Source organism: Vulpes lagopus, chromosome 11, assembly GCF_018345385.1.
Source record: "Vulpes lagopus strain Blue_001 chromosome 11, ASM1834538v1, whole genome shotgun sequence".
In the NCBI taxonomy this organism is placed as follows: Eukaryota; Metazoa; Chordata; class Mammalia; order Carnivora; family Canidae; genus Vulpes; species Vulpes lagopus.
Genome location: NC_054834.1, coordinates 105,539,382 through 105,550,188, shown reverse-complemented (window position 1 = coordinate 105,550,188; position 10,807 = coordinate 105,539,382). Strand labels below are relative to the sequence as shown.

Genomic DNA, 10,807 nt, shown 5'->3' with positions numbered 1-10,807 from the left:
GTGCTGTTTGCCACGGGTCAGTGAGAGAAAGGCCCTCTGATAAAGTGAATTTTGAGCAGAAATTTGAATAAAGTTCAAGAGCCAGACCCTCCCTGCCATCTGGGAGAAGAGCTTTGCAGATGGAAGAAATAGCAAGTGACACAGAAGTGTACTGGTGGGAGGAAAGAGATGGAGACATTTAGGAAACTTAACGGGTGGCTAACGTGGAGCTTGGGAGAGTGAGGGGAAGAGTGGTAAGAGAGGAGGTCAAAGACTTCGGGTTTCACGCTGAGTGAGATGGGAAGCCACGTGGTGGATCCCCCTTCAGCGAATGCCTGTTGGTGGGGGTGCTTTTCTTTTTTTTTTTTTTTTTTTTAAACTTTTTTTTAAATTTTTACCCATCCATGATAGTCACAGAGAGAGAGAGAGAGAGGCAGAGACACAGGCAGAGGGAGAAGCAGGCTCCACGCACCGGGAGCCAGACGTGGGATTCGATCCCGGGCCTCCAGGACCGCGCCCTGGGCCAAAGGCAAGCGCCAAACCACTGCGCCACCCAGGGATCCCGGTGGGGGTGCTTTTGACACTCCCCTTAGGGACCGCCTCACCTGCAGAGAGCAGGTGTGCCTTCGGTTGTGCCCCTCACAGGACAGACCACATCCACGACTGATGCATGAGGAAGCACAAAGGCCTGGCCATCTTAGCCCAATTTGAAACGACTCTGCAGGGCACCGTGGGGTTAAAGTCCAGCATGTGGTTGGCCGAGCCTGTCACTGGGCATGAAAACCTCTTGGCTTCTCGGTCTGCCCACGCCTGATCCTTCCATTCACTTCCACAATTGCTGATACCAAGGCCAATCCTTAAAAAAAGTCCTGCATGTCCGAACTCAACCTTAGTCTGCTTCTGGGGAAACGCAATCCGTGACAAGTGATGTGACATCATCCTTCTGCTGCAGAAGGATCTTTCTGGCTGCTGTGTGTGTGTGGGGGCGGGGGGGTTGCAGAATGGAGGCAGGGAGATTTGTTAGGAGGCTCCTGCAGTGGTCCACGTGGGAGAAGACAGTGGCTTGGGCTAGAACGGCAGCAGAGGCAGAGGTAACAGGTATGCAGATCCTAGATGCATATATATGGGAACCAAGCCAGGGGGATTTGTTAGCAGATTAATGTGGAGATTAGGATAATTACGAGGATTTTTGGTCTAAGCAACTAACGAGATTTGCTATTTACCAAGAAAGGGGTGATGTGCAGATGAGAAGTTCACTTTGGGATATGGTAAGTTTAATGTGCCTCTTAATCAAGCAAGTGGATATGTCAGGTGCACAGCCGCACCTATGAATCTGGACTTCATAGAAAGGATCTCTGCCAGAGGTGTGAATTTTGGAGTAATTGGCTCAAAGGTGCCTCTTAATGCCCAGAGCCTGGGGCGCCTGGGTGGCTCAGTCAGTTAGGCATCTGATCACGGCTCAGGTCACGATCTCAGGGTCCTGGGATGGAGCCCCGCGTGGGGCCCCTCTCCCTTTGTCCTCCCCCGCCCCCCCCCCCCGCTTGTGTTCACTCTCTCTTGCTGGCTAGTTCTTGCTCCTTCTGTCTCAGATAAGTAAAACCTTAAAAATAAATAAATAAAGTCATGAGACTAAACATGATGATCCAGTAGTGAAAACTGATGGAGAAGCCTGCCCCTATGCCCTCATTCAGGGGCGAGGAGGAAGAGGAGGATCCAGCAAAGCAGAGTAAGAAGACGAGGGAAAAGGGAGAGGGGAGCCAGAGAGTACAAAGAGAGTGTTTCAAGGACAGTGTGATCGACTGTCACATGCTTCCTGCTGCCCGTGGTGTTAAGAGGGAAACCGAGCACTGTTACTGGATGTAAGGGCCTCCTCAGCCAGAACAGATGCTGTGTCCCTGCGCTGTAGGTGCAGCATCTGATCCAGTCCTCCTGACAACACCATGGGGCAGATACTCTCTACTACATTTTTTTTTTAAGAAAATGACATTTAATTTGGAACTTAAGGATCTAGTCGTTGGTCACGGACTGTGGGTTGGTTTGTTGGATTCTAAGAACACGAGGAGCACAGGTGCATCTTAATCAAAAGCCCATGTCCTGCTCGCCACGGCCCTCTCCGAGGACGGGAGGACTCAGCCTGGCACCTGCTCACGACGTGTGCCTCGGCGCCCGCATGCCTGCAGCAGCCCCACGCGGAGGCCAGCACACGGCTCTGATCCCAGCTCTCTGGATTCGGTGTTTAATGCTTGTTCTACGCCACTACATGGGCTTCCCAAAGCCCTTTGAGGGCAAGACTCCTTTTCACCTAGCTAGCCTGGATGCAGAGGGATTGGGGATGCAGAGGGATTGGGGGAGCCCCGCTCTCCGGGACTGGAGTATGGGCAGCAGACAGAGAAGAGGCAAACTGTTAGGAGGCCCAGGCCAGAGGCAGACGGCAGAGGCTCATCCATGGAGGAAGCCTTGCCTATGCGGGGACACCACCGGCAAGGGAGTATCCTGGAGGAGGGCGACATCCCCCTTTTTTTTTTTTTTTTTTTGGCTTTAAATCATTTATTGATTAGTAAAGCTTAAACGGTTTGCATATTTTCAGCACGATATCTGGTCAGGATGACTGAGAAAACCCCAAGAGAAGGCACTAAAGGTGCACATCTGAGCACGGACCATGGTGCTAGAAGGTTAGTGAGGCACTGGAGATTAGGGCTGGGGGACCAGGGGTCCCTGAGCACCAGCCACTGCCATGCAGCCTGTGGGTCTGCAGCCCCTGCCCCAGGAAGCAGATCAAGGGGACAGAGGATGCAGGGCCACAGAGGAGGCTGGGGAAGGGGCTGCCAGGCTGAAGCTGCCTCACTTGACCTTCACCCCCAGGAACAAGCAGCTGTGCAAGGACATCTGAGAAAATCTTCAGGGACTCCTCTCAGAGCCCAAGGGGCACCCCATGTAACTTCCCTCTTCTAACAGATTTAGAGTATTTATGCCAAGTGCGGTACTAGGCATTTTCCAAGTATTATCTCTAGTCCTCCCACAAATCCCACTTTACTCAGATAAAGTAATCGAAATGCAAAGTACAAGTAAGCAGTGGCTCTAGTATTCAGTCTCAGGTCTGTTGGATCCCAATGCCCACTTTCATCCTGCTACCTAATGCATTCAGACATATTACATAATAAAATCATCATGGGAATATGTACTCTTACTTCACATAGGACCTATATGGGTAAAAACATTTATAAATATTAAGAAATATTTTTTGCATTACAGTTTGGGGCTTGAGTTAATGGTCCCCATTCTGCACGTCACTGAGAATGTGCAGACATAGGCTGAAATGCATACAGAGAAAAACCAAACTTCTCTTGTGATTATGGCACTGTTCCCTGTGCAAGCTTTGTAAAGATATTTCCAAAAACTCAATTCAATTAAAACAAGTTTCAATGCAGATTTTTCTTTATGGCTACAATGCCTATAGTATGAATAGGCATGCTCCAGTTTGTTACTGGAGCATTTTCATTACATAACATTTTTTGTTTACGTATGCATGGCTATAGTGATAATACAATGGTTAAGGACCTCACATGGCCCAAAACAATGGAGATCGTTTCAAAGCCTAGAGAAAGAGATTTTAGGATATAACTTAGAACTTTAGAGTTCAATTCTTTGTAATATGCTTTTTATTTTTTTATTATTTTTTTATTTTTTTTTTGTAATATGCTTTTTAAAAAGTAGGTTTCACATAATTGTCTAATTCTTTTTCATCTTTTCTATCTCCCCTCAAAAAACAAACGGTTTTTGTTTTAATTTTTGAAATCAATAACATGCTAGGTATATGAGTTTGTCTCTCTTGCAGCCACGGTTCAAAACCATATAACTAGGAAACAAATCAACCAACAAGCATTTATGGCATATCTGCAACGAGCATAATATTTCTCCAAGGGTAGTAAAAGTAGAAAAAAAAATGGCATTTGATTGCATTTAAGATACTATTGAGTACACAGTATCACTTTGTATACCACCAGGAGAGAATATATTCTGCCCTTGAAACTATTACAATGTTTAAGATGTCAATTTTTGTTGTAAGATGCTTCTTGACTTTAGGAAAGTTAATAATATGAAAAAATGTGCATTTTTGGAGTTGATAAAATTAAACAACTAAAAATAGATCCTGATTTCCAAGAGCTCACAATGCTATTTTGGGGGCAGGGGAATCAACCGAGAAAAAAATAAATCACAGAATAGGAAAAACAGTATTTGCAAAAATATAGAAGTAACAAAAAAAATCCACACTGTGGGGCAACAATATGAATTAGCTTTCTAGCTATAAAGAAAGGATGCATGTTGGGAATAAAATTTATGCAGTATGGGGAGTCTAGGTTATAAAAAGCTTCAAATACCAGGTGGAAATGTTTGGGCTTGCAGTGTCTAAGAACAGTAAAAGTGACATGATAAGAAATATTTTATTATACAGGCTGAAGAAAATAATCAGAAGACCAATTAGAAAAGCAAAGAAATAATCCAGGTATAAGGGACATGACAGCTTGGATTACATTGAATCCCATAAGAACTGATGACTTAAAAGGCAGTTTTCAAAAATAAGTGAAAGATATTGAAAGAATGAATGAAGAGACTGAACAAAGAGGTTCATCAAACACAATATGAAAATTTAAAGCTAGGGCAACTTGAACTCTAGTCTCATGAGGGTTATGAGTTTAGTTTTATAGAGTGTCGAGGAACCCAATTTATTTATTTAATACCTGCCATTTTGTAAGCCTTCAATAAATTTTTCACAAAGGAGTGAGGAAAGCCATGACATCTGGGTTGAGTTGAGGCCATTCACATAGAGGTGATGGTTCAATGAGAAAATATGGATTTCTCAAAAGAGCCAGTTTAGAGAAAGCCCAGTCAAGGACAATGCCTTGGGGGACAAACTTTGGAGGCCTGAAAAGCAGGTGAAACATGAAAAGAAACCAGATAAGGAGAAGTCATGAAAGCTAATAGAAAATATGGGCTGTGTAATCAAAGGTTAAAAAGAGTTTAAAACAAACAGTTGCCCAACGATATAAGAAGTTACAGAGAGGCCAGGGTACAGAGAACCAACAAAAGATAACTCGACATGATAAAATGAGATCAGCTGGTGATTTTTCTTGGAATGGCTTCATCAGAGTGACAGAGACAGCTGTCAAATTAGAGGGGCTGAAGGGATTTGATGGATTGGAAGCAAAGACAGATGTAGGTCATGCTCAAATCCTAGATTATCAATGACAAAAAATTCCCCTTCTATGCCATCATCCTCAAGTAATGTTAACCTCTCCACTTTCTTTCAGGAATTTATTGATTTATTTATCTCATTTAAATGTCTTTAATTACATTATATTATACGTATAATTATGTGTAATTATACATATTTTTAAAATATTTATTTATTTTGGAGACACAGAGTGCAAGTAGGGGGAGGGGCAGAAGGTGAGGGAGCTAGAATCTCAAGCAGACTCTGCGTTGATCATGGAGCCTGTTGCAGAGCTTGATCCCAGGATGGTGAGACCATGACCTGAGCCGAAATCAAGAGTTGGATGCTTAACTGACTGAGTTACCTAGGTACCCCTCTAATTATACATTTTTTATATATATATATATATATATATAAATATTTAAATTTTTATTTATATATTAGCTTATGATATTTTTATTTAAAATGATAGAAATGGAGAACTGTGAACAAAATTATTTTTTAAAAATTAGGAATAATATGGATAATGTTAACTAAGTTAATAAAAGCCTAGGATATTTAAAAATACTAGGGAGTGTATTTTGAAGTTTAAAAGAAGTAATTTTAAGTCAACCAAAAGAACGTGGTGGGTCTTAATGTTAACTGATTATGTTGTCTAAAGCACCGAAATAAGCAAACAACAGAATAATGGTCAAGAAATTTATTTTTTTTAAAGATTTTATTTTTATTTATTCATAGAGACAGAGAGAGAGAGAGGCAGAGACACAGGCAGAGGGAGAAGCAGGCATCATACAGAGAGCCCGACGTGGGACTCGATCCAGGGCCTCCAGGATCACGGCCTGGGCTGCTGGCGGTGCTAAACTGCTGCGACACCGGGGCTGCCCAATGGTCAAGAAATTTAGAAAATGTTTGGGTCATACATCAACTGATCTAATCCATTAAGGAAACCATCTATATTTCTGGATTTTAGATGGATTAATTAGAAAGCCATAGTGCTTTCCTTTAAAATGTGTCTTGGTGTCATGGGTAGAATAGGTGATGGGAACTGCATGATGAGCACTGAGTAATGTGTAGAATTTTTGAACCTCTATATCGTATGCCTGAAACTAATATGACACTGTATGTTAACTATACCAGAGTTAAAATTAACGATTTTTCAACAATGTGTCTTGATGTCAACAGTCAGCTGAATGACCACCTGGTCCAATGCAATATGACATTTCTTCTATTTTTATCTTCAATCTTCTCAACTAAGTCAAGAGTTCATAGTAACTTTTGTTTCTCTGGAGATACTCAAAAGGAACTATATATTTATCTGAAGATATCTCTAAAAATATTCTATGACAATCAGTAGTAAAAGCTAGAATCACTAGAGCTAAGCACATAGGTGAAAGCACTCCTTCTTTTCAAAAATTGGTTATTTAAGTGCTTATGTTGGCAGCGCATATACTAAAATTGGAAAAATATAGAGAAGGTTAGCATGGTCCCCATGCAAGGATGACATGCACATTTGTGAAACATTTCATATTTTTAAAAAATGGTTATTGAAAACTAAGTTAAGTTGGGATGAGACTATGTAGAGTGAAAGGATTTTTTTCTGATCTCTGAGAGGTCACTCATTTGATGGTAGTTCAGACTTTTACTTCCTGATGGTCCGATTTAAAAGACCAAGATTGAAAGACTTCAGATTTTAAAGATTTGGATTTAAATACATTGATAAATAAGCATTTAGCAGGAAGAGAGGTAAGGCATATTAGATCAATGAATTTAGGGAAAAAAATACAAATTTCACAACTTTTTCCATGCTGCAATTCTAGAAAGCAGACTGCAAGAATAGTGGAGTGAAGGTTAGGGAATTATATTACTAGATATTTTGCTGATCTCAGTTTTGGATTTTGTTAATTTTTCAAATGAAGAATACACCCCAGCTCTAAAACTACATGATGCCTCAGGTTGAAAAAAAAGCAGCAAATAATGAGAAACTTTACATGAGTATTTTTTATGGAAAGACTGCAAAAGATGATGTGCTGTTCTATAGTTGTACTGTATAACTTTTGTGTACTCTTTTAGCAAGTCTAGAGTATTTGTCTACTAATCAAATATGTTAAAATAGTTATAAAAGCAAAAACACATTTTGCTTTTGTTTATTTAATTTATATTTCCTGTGTTTCTATAAAACAAATCAAGGTTCATGGCTTCCTGTAAATATACTTTTAAATACATAGCACTAATTAGTCTAAAAAGTTTAACTGTGTTATTAAAAAAGATTTCTCTTTTCATAATAAAGAGTCAAACAGTGCTTCAAAGCTAAATGTAGCTAAATCATCAGTGTATTCAATGTTTGAATGCTTGATGAAGCCTTATTATTCTAGTTCTACTCGTTCTTTACACTGCTGAATTTAGTACCTCACATTGTACTCTATTGACAAGGAAATCTTTGAAGTTTCCAAGAAAACTATTAAAAAAATCAGATTATGGAGGAAAAAGTTTTCTTACTGGCTAATGGAATGATTTAAAATGATGGAGGAAGGAGGGTTATAAATCAAACAGAATTAGCTGTATGTCAATAAGTACTGAAGCTGGGTGATTGGTACATGGGAGGAGGGTTGATTTTACTATCCTTTCTCCTGTTTTTTGAAAATTTGAAAATATCCATTACTGAAAAGTAAACAAATACATAAATTAAATAAAAACAACTTATCAGAACATACACCTTTGTGGGGCACTTGGGTGGCTTAGTTAGTTAAGTGTCCAATTCTTTGATGTTAGCTCAGGTCATGATCCCAGGGTCATGAGATTGAGCCCCATGTCACTGGGCGTGGAGCCTACTTAAGATTCTCTCTCTTCCTTTCCCTTTGCGCCTCCCCCATTCTTTCTTTCTCTTAAAAAAAAAAAAAAAAAAAAAAAAGAAAGAAAATATACCTTTGTGATCTCCTGAAATTGGCCTGTGTCTTGGCAATTTAAGGATCTTAAAAATTGTGTTCGGGGATCCCTGGGTGGTGCAGTGGTTTAGCACCTGCCTTTGGCCCAGGGCATGATCCTGGGGGCCCTGGATCGAGTCCCGCGTCGGGCTCTCTGTATGATGCCTGCTTCTCCCTCTGCCTGTGTCTCTGCCTCTCTCTCTGTGACTATCATAAATAAATAAAAATTAAAAAAAAAATAAAAAAAATTGTGTTCATTAAAGGAAGAGCAAAAGAAAAAAAAAAAGCAAACGAAAAAAGGAAAGCAGGGAGAGAAAGACTAACCAGAAAATGATGCCCTAATGTAATTAATACTACTATTAATAACTGTTCTTATTAACCTTAATAATATGTTAGTGTTAATATTATTGAATGCTCTGGGGAAAATAACTCAATAACTTTTTAATAATATACTCTGGGTTTTTCTACTACTTTTAAAAATATATTTTACTTTATTTATTTTATTTTTAAAAATATTTTATTTATTTATTTATTCATGAGAGAAACAGGGAGGGAGAGAAGCAGGCTCCATGCAGGGGGCCCGACGTGGGACTCGATCCCAGGTCTCTAGGATCACACCCTGGGCTGAAGGCAAGCCCTAAACCGCTGAGCCATCCGGGCTGCCCTTATTTATTTTTTTTAACTAAGTTCTATGTCCAATGTGGATCTTGAACTCATAACTCCAAGATTAAAAGTCACGTGCTCTACTGATTGAGCCAGTCAGGCACCCCGTTGTACTTCCTTATTTTTGCATTTCTACTCTAAAGAGGACTGACAGCTAAGAAATATGTTTTCATCACTTTTTTTTTTTACATGGAAAGTGTGTTATTAGTCTTTTAGCGCGATTCAGGCTACTGTTACAATGTTTTTAAAAAGTCATTTTATATATTTGTACAATATAACATTTTAAAGTGTCTAGAGTTTGCAGGTCCCTTCCCCATCAGAGATCAGCACTGCATGGAGTTTTATTATTTTACCAAAAGAGAGGAACCATATAACTTCGCTGTGCACGTGTGCATGGGCTGGTGTGCACGTGTGTGCGCGCGGCTATTTATGTCTTAGTAGCATAGATGACTTGTAATTTACAAGCTGTAGAGTCATACAACGTGTGCTTGTCTCCATGGCAACCATCTCTAAGATAAATGCACTTCTGAACAATGATCTCAAAATAGTCTGTTAACCATTTTTGTAGATTTCCATTGTAGCAGCAAAAAAACAATTTTGAATATTTTTGATCCATTCCCTAACCAACAAAAGTAGACAACAAACATATTTCCAAATCCGTGAAGAAACTACGGTTAAGTGCAATAACAATTTCTATAATAAGCTCAAGATTTTGTTCAGTCTCATTTTCATTTTATGGGTTATCTGTATTTATTGCTTCTCCTGCAACTTTTTGGCTTCATACATTTTAGCCATTTATCCTCTTTTTGAGAGTTCTTGGCTATAAAATGAAGAGGAAGAAATGATCCTGCAGGTCTCTTGCAGCCCTGAGATTTTATGTTTTTATGATTTCTCTACTCAACTTGAAATATTATGAGAAAATGAGCTTGGAAAATAAAAATAATTGGGACCTAAGTCAGGCAATTTTTTCTCCTTTTACTCAGAAAGAGGAGAGTTAGGTTTTGTTTTCTAAAGAGTCTGCTTTATTAGTATTGTTGTATCTTTTTTTAAAAGATCTTTAATTTTTTTATTTGACAGAGCATAAGAGAGCATAGACGGGGGCGTAGGCAGGCAGAGGGTGTGGGAGAGACAGGCTCCCTCCTCAGCTGTCTCGGGAGCCTGATGCAGGGCTCCATCCCAGGACCCTGGGATCATGACCTGAGCTGAAGGCACACCAGCTCAGGTGCCCATACACTTTTTTTCTTTAAGTAGATTCCATGCCCAACATGGGGCTTGAACTCATGACCCTGACATCAAGAGATGTATGCTCTACTGAGCCAGCCAGGCACCCCTATAAAGGACAGTTTTAAAACTATTTATCATAATGACGGGATTGCTGTTCCTATAAATTCCAAATTTTTAGTCTTTTTTTTTTCCTATGTAAGTTGTCTACATGTTCTTAACCTTAATTAGAATATCTTAATTTTCTAAAAATGAAGGCAAGTTGAATGGAGTTCTTACATTGGGGGAAAAATCCTTTCTGTAGTTTTAAAGATGCTCATTTTGCACCCACTCCTCCACATCCCCTCGGTTGGAGTTTCAATATCCGAGTCCTCCAAGGGACTGGGAAAGTCTGTGACCCTAGATGGGCTGGGTCAGAATGTACCTCCATGGAGAGGACTGTAAAAAGCAGGGCTGATTCTCCCCAACCCTTTTCAGTTCCTGGGGAATGGAAGGCTGATTCCTTGGGTTTTCGTGTCTCTACCACTCCTCCTCCCCCGCCCCAACCACCTCTGGGGCCAGAACATTCTCTCTCCCCCAAGATTTGTAAGGAGAGGGGAGGGGCAGTTTCCCTAAGCTTTCACTCAGAGCAGCCTGCAGCAGAACTGTCAACGCCACACTTTCTTTTCCTTGGAGAGCAATCCTTACTTGGGGCCCAAATAAGGATTCTTTGATCCTTTAGAATTCCTTTGAAGTAGTTTCCTTCCTTTGGAGTATCACGTCTTCTCTCAGAGCTCATCTGAATGCTGCTATGTCCTCCTCTTGTACTTTC

The 10,807-nt window shown here is 40.4% G+C and overlaps 1 non-coding gene across 1 annotated transcript; it reads left to right on the top strand.

Annotated features, from left to right (window-relative positions):
* Positions 1-6,616: 6,616 nt before the first annotated feature.
* Positions 6,617-6,723, top strand: LOC121472452. Its single transcript, XR_005982918.1, has one exon. It is a non-coding gene; the product is annotated as a U6 spliceosomal RNA (small nuclear RNA).
* The last annotated feature ends 4,084 nt before the right edge of the window (positions 6,724-10,807 follow it).